The following is a 15,248-nucleotide window of genomic DNA, read 5'->3' on the forward strand; positions in this document are numbered from 1 at the left end:
AAATTCGCTTTCAACGTTTTGATGCTTTTGTAGTATCCGTTCCTCCATGGTCTCAGGTGCTTGAGGCGTTCAAGGAAATTGAGCTGATCTCCGCTGATGATCAGCTAGCCTCAAGTTGCACATTTCTGTTTTGAGGCTACCATTATACCATGGTTTGGAGTCTTTTGCAGACACTCTTTTTAGATATAGTGGAGTGATTGAGTCAAGGACAGTCTCCATGGAACAAGTGTAGTGATTTGTAGGATCATGGACATCTGACATCTCACAACGAGTAGGAGGCAGTATGTTGTGACAAAGAGAGGTCAGTGAATTGAGGTGAATGTTGTGCATGCTGCTTTTCCAGAGTCTAGGTTTTGTTGGTTCAGATTGCATGATGAGGAATGTGATAAGGTGGTGGTCGGTCCAATCACAGGGGAGGATAGATTCCAGTTGAATTGAGTTGGGCTTCGTATTGATAAGATCTAAAGTCGACCCTTGGTTATGTGTGGGCCTGTTGCAATATTGAGTCAGGTTAAGGTCAGCAAAGAAGGTATTGAAGCTATTGTCTGCAGGTCACTCCAGTGGAGGTTGAAGTCTTGGAGGAAGATTTGAGTACACTGTTGTCCTGTGTTAGTTACAATGGTTTCCATTATTTGAAAACCTGGTTGTCTCCTGGAAGGTGGCAGATCATGTGTAGTTTACAGAAAGGTCTGTTGCTGCAAGAGACATCGAGGCATAGGTATTCGCAGAGGAAAGTGCGAGGGTTTGTGCATGTTTGACTAACTGGCTGAGGCTCTAAATGCAAGCGATGACACCGTCTGGTCTACTGGGTCTATCCAATCTGAAAATGCCATTGTTAGGAGGGACTAGTATGTGAAGGATAGGAGCCGAGAAGGCATATAGCCAGGTTTCGGTCAGAATAAGAAGGTCAAGATCATGTGCGAGGATCAGGTCAGCAATATCTCCTGCATGTCTTGAAGCTGATCTGCAGTTGATGCACATGCATTTCAGTAGAGGTTTGGGGTGTGTTGGGGTAGATTGTGTAAGGATAACTGGTCTGAAAGTATGCTTGTTGACAGCTCTAAAGTTGAGCCTAGGAGTTCAATGAGGGTTCGCCAGGATGGCGTGGAGTTTTCCCTGATTATCATTGTTGTCAGGGAGAGGAGAGGTATATCACAATAGGAGGATGTGGATATCGTTGTTGGATAGAGGGACTTACCATCTAATCTGTCATGTGGGTGCAGTGGGATAGGGTCTAGTTCTTCATCTCCATTGCATAGGGGACATGGCCGGAAATGTCAGGATAGAGGGAAGGTGTGTTGGAGATGAAGCAATGTAGTTGTAAGGTTGGTCCTGAGTGATAGTATTTAACCTATATTTCCTATTAGGATACTGAAAGTTGTTCATCTTGGTAGTGAAGTGAATATGTCTATGTAAGTCTGCTTTGAGATCTTGCAAGGTTTTTAAAATCTCTTCCAGTCTGTATTCTGGTATGGTATAGGGGTGGGATGTCAGGTCTGGAAGTGGTGGGCAGGGGAGCAGGAGGGCAAGGGGGCAAGAGGGAGATGGCAACGAGGTTGAGTTGCTGATATAATGCGTGGGAAGGCATGAGGGAGAGTGGATTCTGGTAGGGGTAGGATTGACGTTGGGTTGGGGAGAGCGCATGAGGTGGGAGAGAGGGAGTGCAAATGGTAAGTCCTTGGGTGTCAACGGGGATCAACAACTGGGGGAGACTGTGGTTGAGGCACGTGGGGGGTCAAGAGTGTAGATGGGGCCATTTGGCTGTGTAACTGGCTGCCTAAAGTTTATGTAACTGGGAACTTGTATACAGCTCGGGGGTAGCGCTACCTGCTACTTTAAAACTAACTTGTTTTTAAATATTGAAAGATATTGTTTTTAACTGATTTATTTTAATTTGATCACTGGGAAATCTTAAACTCTTGGTCTTACACTGTATGAATTTGTTGTTACTCAAACTGAATTTGTACTTTACTTGTGGTTTGAGCTCCCGAGCCTCACGTTCTTGAAGCACCTTGTTTCCGGACTGTCTTGCAAGTTTGGGGGGGCCACCATTTTCAGGGTACCGCTCTAGTTGTCAGGAATAATCAGGTTGCGCCTACACTGCTAAAAACTCGTGGGTACAAACGCTTGGAGAATGGACACAGGAGTTAAACTACAACTCCCAGACTCCCCGGTGAAGGGGAGTATTTGTACAGCCTGAACACGCTTCCTGTTGCGTGTAATTTCGTTTTGTTCCGGGTTCCGGGAACCGATTGAGGACGCCGTGTGGCCGCTCATCGGCTATCTGGGAATAAGCCAGCTCGTTTCCAGTATTGCCCGTTTGATCCAGGTAGGATCGGATCTGCTGTTCGCACCATTCTGTGCACGGGCGGGCTTTCCGTTTCACTGACTTATTTTAACTTGCCCGAGCGGAGCGTGGTGGTTGACAGCCACGCATTGCCGTTCTATCTTCTCTGGAGTGCTGTAACTCCGAGGATTTCATGGAAGGGTTCTGCCCTTACAAATATACTTATTACTTTGTTCTTGGGTTGACAGTCTGCGGAACGTAGTGGTGGTCGAAACCACACGTTACCGTGCACTGTATTGTTTCCGGACATACTCCTTTGTTTTGCCTTTCAGGAGCGTGGTGACCTGTGTTTGTGTTCCAATAGGCCTTATTGAATGTCAAGAGGTGATTGAAGTGTTTACGTCCAGGCTGGTTTACAACCATAACATAAGGTACTTAGGTTTCATTAGTGAGATCATATGAGAGAAGAATGTCATCACTTAGGTGTTGCTAAGTATATGTTTTGTCGTTTCAGGTTATCCCTTTCCCAGCTGACCCTTCCCTTTCCCTTCCCTGTTCTTTTTATCCGTCGCCAAATGACTCAAGGCCTCTGTGCGTTAGTACGAGAGGGTTTGTGACATTTGAAGGTGGACCCTTATGAGCATCAATCAGATTCCGTGGAGCAGATCTGGACACTAGTAGTTGAGCCTGTCCACTGCATGCAAACCCATAAGATGGCATGCTCACGCGACCGTGCAGCGCTGCCTAAAGTTTATGTAACTGGGAACTTGTATACAGCTCGGGGGGTACCGCTACCTGTTACTTTAAAACTAACTTGTTTTTAAAATTGAATGATATTGTTTTAACTGATTTATTTTAATTTGATCACTGGGAAATCTTAAACTCTTGTTCTTACACTGTATGAATTTGTTGTTACTCGAACTGAATTTGTACTTTACTTGTGGTTTGCGCTCCACGAGCCTCACGTTCTTGACGCACGCTTGTTTCCGAACAGTCTTGCAAGTTTGGGCGGGCTGCTATTTTCAGGGTTAGCGCTCTAGAAGTTGAGCCTTTCCCCTCCACGCAATCCCATAAAAGGGCTCGCTCACACGACCGCACAGCGGACCCGTGCAGCGGGCGCGCCAAAGGCAAGCCGATCTGCGCCCGTCCGCAGCCAGACTGCGCCAGGCGCCATTCCCCCTGGTCAAAATTCTGTTATTACTTACTCCAAATCAACCTTGATGAACCCTCAGCACAAAGGTGAGCACAATACATGTCAGCCTATCTTTCTGAGAGCTGACTCCCAGCTACAATACTGTCTTACATGTAACTTTAACTTGGGTAACGGTCACTCAAATCCCCATTTCTAAGCGTGTCTTAACTTGTGTCCTACTGAACACTAGATCCCTTCCTATGCATAGATATGAACTTGCTGACTTCCTTGTACTTTACACGCCTGACATACTATTCCTCACAGAGACATGGACTCATAGTGCCTCTGAACCAGCCCTAAACGTGGCCATACCTTTAGGCTATGATTTATTTAGGATTGACACAGAAGGACAAAGAGGGGGAGGGGTGGCCATTGCCTACCGCTCTCACATCAAAGCCAATTTCTCTGATACTCCCCAATTAAAGAAGGAGGCCATCTTGTTCACCTTCAAAGCTACCAGTACCTCTGTCTTTAATGGACTACTAGTCTACAGACCACCTGGGCCCAGAAAAACTTTTATTGAATCCATTACAACTGCCATGGAATCTTGTATTATACACTCAAATGTTTCCGTTCCGGAGAGATTTTAATTTTCATTTAGAATTTACTGACAGTGCTGATACAAAGGAGTTAACAGATCGGCTAAATAGCCTAGGCTTAAAACAAATTGTTACTATGCACACACACACACACACAGGCAAACATACTTTGATGACATCTTTACCAATCATGCACAGACAAATTTTATCAAAACATTACCCCTGCCTTGGACAGACCACAGTGCTGTCCTATTGAAGTTCACACCAATGGATCCCCAATTAGAACCCAGGCTACACACAGAACAGGGGTATCACGCCCTTGGAAACAAATAAGCAGTCTTGATCTTGAACCTGCTCTGCAATCACAGGGCCCCCTTATGGACTCTGGTCCTGATCAAGCAGCAGTATACTTTAACCGCTGGATTGAACAGGCAGTCTCAAGGCTAGCCCCTAAAACTTGTATACGAACAAGTAAAAGATTGATATCAGCCCCATGGTACAACACTAAGCTAAAAAATTAAAGAAAATTTGCAGAGCCAAAGAACGACTTTGGAGGAAGGAATACTCCGAGTCTAGCAAAAACCAGTATGGAGAGGTGTTAGTAATGTACAATACCCATCCCACTCGGGGTGACAAATGCAAAAACAACAATTGATGGACAGAATGCAGAATAATGTCATACATTCACCCCAGTACAGAGATCTGGGCCTAAATCCATCGTTTTTTTGCACTCCACACCACCCCAGTTCAGACATGGCCATATGCAAATCAGCCATGACCCTGTGCCTCATGGGAACAGTCCATCCCGAACTGCCAAGCCATGTCTTTCCTGGACCGGAATCAAGCATCCTAGGACCGGTTTCTGGCTATCAGCCGTCTTCAGCCAGGATAGCTTGACTCCAGTGGTGTGGAGAGCATGGAACTCACATCTGAGCATACCCATCCCACTCGGGGGCCATGTCTGAACTGGGGTGGTGTGGAGTGCAAAAAAACGATTGATATAGGCCCAGATCTCTGTACTGGGGTGAATGTATGACATTGTTCTGCATTCTGTCCATCAATTGTTGTTTTAGTAATGTACAAAGAAGCCAATATTTTGGCAAAATACACTTTCTTTACAGAGAAAATCATGGTCTCTAAAAATACACCCAGAGAACTGTTTAAGACAGTCTCCAAATTAGCCCCATTCCGTAACATCAAATCGTTTAACTCCACCAGACAGTGCTGCGACAAACGTGCACATTTTTTTCACGATAAGGTGGTCAAAGTATACGATGAATTCTTTAACATTACTAATGGAACTAGACCAGACGAGCATGAGATAGACAAATCAAACTCGCAAGCTCTCCTACAAGAGTTCAGTCTCCTTACACAGGATAGAGTCAAAAAATGTATCATGGCAATTAAGTCAGGCTCTCCTTTGGATCCCTGCCTGGCCATGGTCCTTCATATGGTCCCTAATACTGTCGCTAATTGCCGGACACCCCTTTTGAACAACATTCTTAACCTATCCCGGTTGACTGGAAAAATTCCCTGGTAAAACCTATCCTAAAAAAGCCGACCCTTGACCCCTCGGAAGTTGCTAATTACCTGCTTACAATTTCAAAAGTTCTAGAAAAGCATTAAATGAGGAACTGCTGTCTTTTATAGAATCAAATGACAAACGTGATCCAGCACAACATGGTTTGAGGCCTCGGCACAGCACCGAATCTGCACTGATTGCAGCTACTGAAAATGTACGTGCCCAATTAGATCAGGGAGGGAAGGCCATACTAATTTTGCTTGACTTATCCGCCGCATTCGATATTTGTGGATCACCGTATACTCCTTCAGCTGTTGGCGGAAATGGGGATTATTGATAAGGCCACAGTCATCCTTCGGTCCTACTTAATTAACAGACACCAATCTGTGATGTTAGATGAGCATAAACCATCCCCCTTCGCCATGCCGTGTGGGGTAGCCCAGGGATCAGCACTTTCACCGACCCTGTTTAACATGTATGTTACCCCATTGGCTAAACTTATATGCTCCCTCGGCTTCACAGCCATTTGATACACTGACGACACTCAAATTGTTGTCTCCCTAGCTGCCAAACCAGAGATTGTGGCAGCACGTTTCAACCTTTGCATGAGCCATATCATCACCTGGATGCAGAACAATTGCTTAAAATTGAACACTGGGAAGACGGAAGTGGTTATGTTCAGAAGAAATGTTTCACTCTGGATCTCCGCCTGGTGGCCTGGGACAGCAGGGCCTTGCCCCCAGCCCATAAAGAAGGTAAAAAACCTTGGAGTTCTGATCGACGACCATCTTTCTTTATCAGACTGGGTCAACATTTGGAAGATCCTCCCTTTTATTCCTATGCCCCTTAGGAAAATGGTAGTTACTACCTTGATTTTTGTTATGTTATGTTATGTTATGTGGTTTTTATTAGGCGCACAGATGCTCCAGCTAAGGAGCGTCCTGGCGCCCGACAAGGCAGCTGCACAACACAACTAAATAAAAAACAGCACAAGCAAAATGACTAAGGGAATAAAAATGTTTTCACGGCGCGACGAAAAGAAAGCAAATCGCTCATAGCGCGAATTTTGTCAGAAATTAACTACTGCAACTCACTCTACCTTGGAGCCAAAAAGAGTGTGATAAATAAGCTACAGACTTTGAAAAATGCTGCCGCCCGCCTATTACTAAAACTCCCTAAAATCAGCCCCATTAGTCAAGCCATTCGGGAACAACTACACTGGTTGCCCATTTCAGCTAGGATCCAGTTTTAATCTATGTGTATCATACACAAAACCTTGCATGGGGCGGGACCTGTCCAGATCAGCTAATACATTAAGCGCTGTCAGCGTCTCTGCTTGTAGTCCCAAGGGTAAAGACGTTGAAATGGGGCGGTAGAAGTTTCCGACATCTAGCCCCAAGGATATGGAATTCCCTGCACCTTCATCTTAGAATTCAAAACAACTTACTACAATTCAGGAAAGAACTCAAAACGGGGTTTTTAACTCGTACCTAACGGGCTGGCTGATTTTCCGGATGCACTTTACGGCGGCAAGCACTAAGACTCCACAGCAAACGTGCTCTATAAAAATCTATATTTCACTTCATAACTCTGAAATAAAAGTTTTGGGTGTGGGATGATCTGCAAGCTAGTGTGGTGAGCAGCAGAATTTGACCCACAGGGTAATGGAGGTTGGTTAGTGATGCCTACAGGGTTAGGAAAGACTGGAACTGTGGAGAAATCAGATTTTGATGTAGTTTTCATGATGAGAGGGAAGAATTTCTCAAATAATTTAAGGTGGTCATGTGAAGACAAGATGAGGATAATACCATTGTTATAGATGGTGATGGTGACTTCTGCTCTGCAAGCTGATGAAGGGGCTAACAACAGTTTAAGACCGTGGGGTGTTTTCCTGGTTAATGCGATCAAGAGCAGTGAGAGCAAGGCTCTCTTCCATTGTGCTCACCTGTTTGTATAAAAAATTTGCTCACATATTATAGCTCCTTTGTGCACACAAAAGTAGTGGTCCGAAAACATGGTTTCTGGATGAGATTTGAGGAGTCTGTGTTTTAAATGACAGAGGCAAGCTATACAAATGGTTGCAGAGGGGGCGGGAGGGAGTGGGTTGGGGCAAAGGGAAGTAGGATAAGTGATAGAATGTGTAACTGCTGTAGAACGCCACCTGTAGGCAAAATGTAGGATGTAATAGTTGAATAACTTCTTCCTTAAAGTCCACACATCAAGATGGTTAGAGACATTTGATGGTTTTTGATAAGTGGAAGAGCAAGCTAAAGTAATCACCTATGGGGCTCCAGCATTAGTGGTGCTAATGAGAGCCTAAGCCAATAACACAAAAAGCCCAGGGCAACAGGAACTGAAAATAGATGTCCCCAAACTGATAAAGGTAGGTTTCGGGTGGTGCGGAAAATGTAGTGCCAGCCTGTAATAATTATCAAATGGAAGACCGTGAATGAATGAATGAAAAGGGATTTATCCAGCGCGACATTGCCCGTGGGCGTCAAGGTGCTAACGATGGAATAGGCTGTGAGGAAAGGGGAAGGAATTACAGGTAGGTGCCTGGGAAAGGTGATTGAAAGATGTTAGCATTGTATAGGGATCAAGCTCTAACTTTTGCAAAATAGCCGCTTCATTGGCTGCTAGGAGGGACCTGACTAGAGCGTAGTGTCCTTCTTTACTTTCAATAAAATTTGTCACCAGTCCTACCTCACTTTCAAAGAAAGGGTGAGAGGAGTGCCATCTTGTGGGTGAGCTATTGTGTAATAACGAAGAGAGATAGCCCAAAATGGATGACTTAGCAAGATCCAACGAGGTTTCTGTGAATCAAATGCTCTAACCACAGAGGAGCAACATGAGAGTAACTATGGGTTCATGCGGCACAAGAAGGACATTTAAGCTCTTCCCCATGGATGGGACAACATTGGCAGGTCTCATGCGGGAGGCGTCCACAGAACATGGAGAGTACGGTGCAAGCTGGCTTCTGCTGGCGTGAACAAATGCTGAGTCAGATACTACACATCAACATGGGCCGCTTGCACCCCAATAGAAACATGAGTACTGTACAGTGTTGATGGTCCCCATGGCAGAACAAAAAAGAAAATTTGTTTATAACCATTGCATGGAATATGGCATGTCATCTGATCCCCCTCGCAGACATCGCACGCCAGCACAACCTCAACATCATCTCCTACGCCGACGACACCCAGCTGATTCTCTCCCTCACCAACGACCCCGCCACCGCCAGAGCCAACCTTCACGAAGGGATGAAAGAGGTAGCCGAATGGATGAAGAACAGCCGCCTGAAACTGAACTCGGACAAGACGGAAGTCCTCATCCTGGGACCCTCACCCTCCGCCTGGGACGACTCCTGGTGGCCCCCCGCCCTAGGCAGCGCACCCAAACCTACAGACCTGGGCTTCATCCTGGACTCCTCCCTCTCCATGACCAGACAAGTCAACGCCGTCTCCTCATCGTGCTTCAACATCCTGCGCATGCTACGTAAGATCTTCCGGTGGATCCCCACCGAGACCAGGAAGACGGTCACCCAGGCCCTCGTCACCAGCCGTCTGGACTACGGCAACGCCCTCTACGCCGGAACCACCGCCAAACTCCAGAAGAGACTCCAGCGGATCCAGAACGCCTCCGCACGACTCATCCTGGACATCCCCCGTCGCAGCCACATCTCCGGACACCTGAGAGACCTGCACTGGCTCCCGGTCAACAAGAGAATCAGCTTCTGACTCCTCACCCACGCACACAAAGCTCTACACAACCAAGGCCCAGGATACCTCAACAGCCGCCTCAACTTCTACGCTCCTAAACGCCAGCTTCGATCGACCGGCCACGCCCTCGCCGCCGTCCCCCGCATCCGAAGAGCCACCACAGGGGGACGGTCCTTCTCCTACCTCGCCGCCAAGACATGGAACTCCCTCCCGACCCACCTCCGCCTGACCCAGGACCACCTCGCCTTCAGGAAGCAACTCAAGACCTGGCTGTTCGAGCAGTAGCGGACCCCCCTCCCCCAGCGCCTTGAGACCCTCTGGGTGAGTAGTGCGCTATATAAATGCTTTGATTGATTGATTGATTGACAATCCCCATCGACTCACACTCTGCATCCGCATTGACTCACGCATCTAAGGGGGCAACTCATCTGGGGGAGCCACCAGTTCAGAGAGCATCACTGCCGATGCCTGCCGGTCATCCGCCAATTTATCGTCCGTACACGTTTTGCACACATGGCACTTTTCAGCATTCGCACACTTGGCCATGGCTCGCAGCTAATACGTACATTTCGACGCAATCAGTGACAATTATGCTATAGCAATTCTGAACTTGCCTAATATCAGTCTCAATAAAACAAACTTTCTTCTAATGGGAATGCACCCCAGCAGACACTGACCTGCATCTCTAGGGATGGACCACCTAGAGGCAGCACCCAAGGAGGCGAGAACTGCTTCCCAGTATTCATTTATGCTTGGGCACCCAAAAACATATGCAGAAAATCCACTCCACTCACAGTCACATGGAAGAAATAAAGCATGGAACCTACTAGGAGTAAGGTAAACTTGATGCACCACATTGTATTGAAGCAGTTTAAACCACGCATTGGTGGACGTGGATTTTACTCCCTCTTGTATTCCCTCCTAGTCTTTTTCAAAATGTGGCATCTCCAATTCTTCTTGCCTTTTGTCCTGTACTGATACCTCAAACCAAATATATATATATGTGAGATCAGCCTCCTACCGCCTGCCAAAGCCAACAGTGTTTCCCAAGTTTGGGATGTCTGTGGGACCTCTGGAAAAGACAGTCAAATCCCACATGCAGTTTCCGCTATTTTAGCGAAAGGAAGGAATTGTCTGATTCCAAGTTGAAACGTATCAATGGTGTCTACAAGGGTTATAAACCTATCATTTTGGTACAAATCCTTCACAGTTTCACACCTGCCAGCCTGCCATTTATCTCCCGACATAGTCTGTTCAATACGTTTAAACAGGCGTATTGCCCAAATGCTCATGTGGGGTTACAAGGGAGCGCTCTTCAGCACTATTTTGACTGTCCTGTCCTGTCCCATCATTCTTGTCTGACCATATAAGGTAAGGTAACCGGGGTTGTTGCCTCCACCCTCAATAATGCAGACAAAGGAACCCCATTGCAAGTACCCCTCAGCAGTCTGCGGTCCAGTTCTCTTGGTCATCCAACCACTGGACCCCATGCTGCAGCTGCGTTGTGAGATAATGAAGCTCCAGGCACGGCAACTCAAGAACTCCCTTTCGTCAGGGGCACTTGAGAATGACCAAACTAACTCTCTTTCTCCCATTGGCCCTTAACGGTTCAAATAGTATCAACCCATCCAGATCCAGAAAGAATTTCCTATGGATTTCAAGTATGGTCTCCTGGAAAATATGCAGGGAGCGGGATAATAATATCATCTTCCCCAATGCCAGCTTCCTCATCAGGGAAACTTGAAAGGTATTTCAGATATTTGCTGTAGGATTCAAGCCATCTTATCACTCTACCTATATTTACTGTTTCAAACTCCCTGACCCCGTGCTTAATCCTTATCCCCAGCTATCTTACTATCCCGGTCTCCCATGGGAGATCCAGCCAAGGCAAGTCCTGCACCTGCCTACCCATCAGCTGTCCCAATGGGAACAGTTTCGATATAGTGCGAGTCACATGTAACCCAGTAAGTTCGCCAAACTCACCAAGGACCGCCAACATGATAGGGATTGAATAAGTTGGACTGTGTACGTATATTAAAGCGAGAGTGGTCTCCCCGATACGTATCCCCCACCCCGACAATACATCCTGGAATCGGCATTCCAAAGGCTTCATCGTCAAGGCAAAGTGCAGGGGTGTAGGGGCATCCCTGCCGAGTCAACAGGTTCAGGACGAAATGCTTCTACGTTATGCCGCTCCCACCCGTGCTCTCACAGAGGGGGCACAATATAACAGTTGCAACCATTTAACATAGGTCCCTCTGATGCCGAGAGCCAGAAAAAGCAGTCCTTCACATTTGCTGTTTAGAAAAGCCGTAAAAATGTGGCTTTTCACTTGTTAAGGCAACACACTATTATGTCCAGGAATCCTTTGTGCATCGGACCCAGCGCCAAGACGCCTTTGGGTAATCGCGCACTCTATACATTTTTAATCAAATCAAAGAAACTTCCACAACAAGGAATTGAAAGCTTGCTAATGTCCAGTCCCGAAAGCGCATACTGGTCATCCTCTAGGATCAGGAAATGCATCACCAGGGGCAGTCGCCTCAAGTTGCAAGTTGTGATAAACCTTCATTGATCTTCTTTGATCAGTTGGGGTAGGTACTCTAGTAATCGTGTGGCCAATATTTCACTAAGTATTTGCACATCTACATTAACATTAAGCATCGACAGAGGGCGGTAGGAGGTCACCATTGGACCATCCCTGACAGGCTTGGGGAGCTTAACTATAAGCGCCTACCTCATAGAGGCTGGGAGCACCCCCTTTCCAAATGCTTCATTATATACCTCCAGCAACGGATCAGCTAATCCCCCCACCCTGCGTTGATAAAATTAGGCTGCCAACCTGTCCCCTCCGGGGGTCTTGGCTGTCTTGCTGCCATGATTTCTTCCTTATTGATGAGGGCGTCCAAACCGTCCCTCTTTTCCAGTGACAGAGAGGCCATGTGTAAGTAGGCTAAGTAGTTAACCCTTGCACGTGTGCCACCATAAGGTGGTGCCTTGTTCACCTACTGAAAGTGTAATGCAAATACACCAGTGATGCCACGTTGTGTATTCACAATCTGCCCCTGCGCGTCCCGAATCCCCACTATAGGCGAGCAGCGAGTGTCCCATCAGATGAGCATGACAAAATTAAATTTAAATTTCACGGTACTTATATAGCGCACGGCTACCCCTAACGGGGTGTCCCGGCGCTTTTGCATTGGGAACCCGTCCTGGTTTTTCCCTGTGAGATAGCCCCTACAGGGCATCCCCAAGGTGGAAGCCAGGCATCCTGCCGCGGGGGGCCGTTGTGGAGATTAAGCAAGCTAATGCCCAGAGTTGCAGAGTGAGAACCCATGACTAGAGCAGGCACCGAAGCGAGAATTATCGAGTCCGTGGACATTTGAGCTCAAGACCCTGCCGCGACGGGAATTGAACCCTGGTCCCGGGTCTGACCTCATCTTCTGGGTCTGCCTGCTCTACACCGTGAGCCACACTTCTCCACCAAGCATTCTACTAGCCTTGTCTACTTCCACATGGAGACTCTGTCTATAATTTAAGCGGACAAATTTGTCCAATCTGTCCCAAGTCTCTAAAAACTCCAGTTTACACTCCTTCAATTCAGGCAATCAAAGAGGCCGCTCAACCACCTCCTTCTGCAGGATACTAAGGACCTGGATAGCTGTTATGTGATATGTGACCTTCAAGCACCCTGCACGCAGCACCACTTTCATCGCATCTCATTCCAAAGCTCTTGTGGCCATGCTACCCCAATTTTCAGCAAAGTAATGATCAAGGATTGCAGTCACCGCACCCGAAGACACTGGGTCCCACAGCACATCCACTCTTATCTTCCATAATGGCACCCCATCGGCATCCCTGATCATTCTGAATGAGACCAGCAGTGGTGAATGATCAGACAGATAGTGCACCAAATATGAAGCATTTCCCACATGCTACATCATGGCATACAATAGCAAACAATAGTTGTGTGACCCGGTTGCAGGCACATAACAAGAAAAAGTTCTAGTCTGTGGGAAGCACACGCTCCATACATCCTGAGGTCCCACTCCCCCCTTCAGGTCCCTATGAGCGCTCGTCATTACAGGCTTGGTGTCTACCCTTGGGTGAGACAATCCATCTCACCATCCAGCACACAATTTAGGTCACCAGCCATTATTATTCTGGGTGTAGATGCTCCGTGGCATACTGACCCAAAAAATTCAGAATCATCAACATTGTGGACGTATATATATTCGCGAAGCATACATTCTTGGTGTTGCTTGGATATAAATGTACCTCAAATAAATGAAAAGACAAGAGGCTTTTGGCAAAACAGGAACAAGTTGTTGTAATTAAGTGGAACAGATGGGAGAGCCTGAACAGAATCGTCTGCTCAAAATCTCTTGATGTACAAAGTTTTGGTCGTCAATTTATACAGTTCATGAGGTACAATAAAATGTTCTCTACATTCCTAAAGAGCATCTTAGTATTAAATCAATACATGTGGACATCTAATGAGGACACAGATGGCTGCTGACCGGCTGAGAGCTAATGTGGGCGAGTGCGTATGTGTCCAGGTGTCCGCTGTAAGGAGCGCGCGATCACTACGTGTGGTGTGCATGTCCTATCTTGATTGGTTGAGTGTATTTAACTACATGCAGTATCTAACTTTGTGGTATTTCTGGTGAATGTGAGCCTTTGGCCAAACAGGTTTATTTGGGGCAAATTATCTCGGATTTGTTTGTGGTGCAACTATCTATCTGTGGAATTGATCAGGGTTTTTCCTGAGTGTGTGTTTGCCTGTAATTTATGGGGGACGCTACCTGTCTGACCACGTATCTCTGATTCAGGGTTGCTTGAGAGGTCAGTCACTTTGGGTGAATCTGACAGCAATGAGGTGAGTTCATTGGAACTCCTTTATGTAATATGTCAGCCACTGGTATCATGTTTACTGATATTAGCATCACTACGTATACAGTTGTCATTTTGTACATTGAAAACATTTGTACTGGTATTAACTATACAGATACCATGTTGTACATTGAAATTGTTTGTACTGGTGTTAACGAGATTAGGTTTGCTCTGGTCTGAACGCACATTGACATGGTTCTTATTCAAAACAATAATATTATTGTATGAGCATGGATCGCTGAATACAATGGTGTTATTATTGCTGATGTTGGCGCTGCTTCATGAGCACCTATTACGGTATGCATTGAAATTGCAATGACGGGTAATGTGCGGGTACAAGTGGTGGCTTATGTTTACCTTGCAATTTCTGACATTGCCGTTGCCGGGCCTGCACATACCATGACATTCATTAACATTGTATTCACCCATCCCAACAGTGACATCCAGTGCCCCAGAGACGATCACATAACGACCCTCAGCATCAAGTTTCACCTCCTTCACCACAAAAGGAACACCAGGCGCACCCCAAATCAGGGTCCCACTTGCTTAGCTTGAGTATGATGTTGCATCTGTCACCCACGCCATAGATGCCGAATGCAGGTTGCCCACATGTGGGTCTCCTGAAGGAAAGCCATAGAGACCCTACATCATGCAGATAGGGGTAAATCCTTTGTTTTTTACTAGGCTGGGCCAGTCCCCAAACATTCCAGGTCACACATTTCCATCCAGTAGCCATAACAAGCTGAAGTACACATATGCCAACGTCCCACCACGCCCCCACACAGTCCACGCCCACCCCCTCAAACATGCATTGTGAAATATAATGAAATGTATTATCATAGAATCAGACTCCCTCAATTCTCCGATCAAACACTTAAGGCCAAATCAACCGGCAACTCTCCATCACCCACAGACTGTGAGTCTGAACAACAATGGCCAGTTCAATCGAGGCCAACACTTAGGACCCACAGCACCAACTTCTCCATTGAGGCAAGCACCTCAACAGAATTAAACGTATGGAGCATAGGACCTAGCATACCACCAGGATGGTGAGGACAGAGGCTCTCTGCCCACCCAATAGGACGGTGGCCCACCT

The sequence above is a fragment of the Lissotriton vulgaris genome, chromosome 5 (genome assembly GCF_964263255.1).
Source record: "Lissotriton vulgaris chromosome 5, aLisVul1.2, whole genome shotgun sequence".
In the NCBI taxonomy this organism is placed as follows: Eukaryota; Metazoa; Chordata; class Amphibia; order Caudata; family Salamandridae; genus Lissotriton; species Lissotriton vulgaris.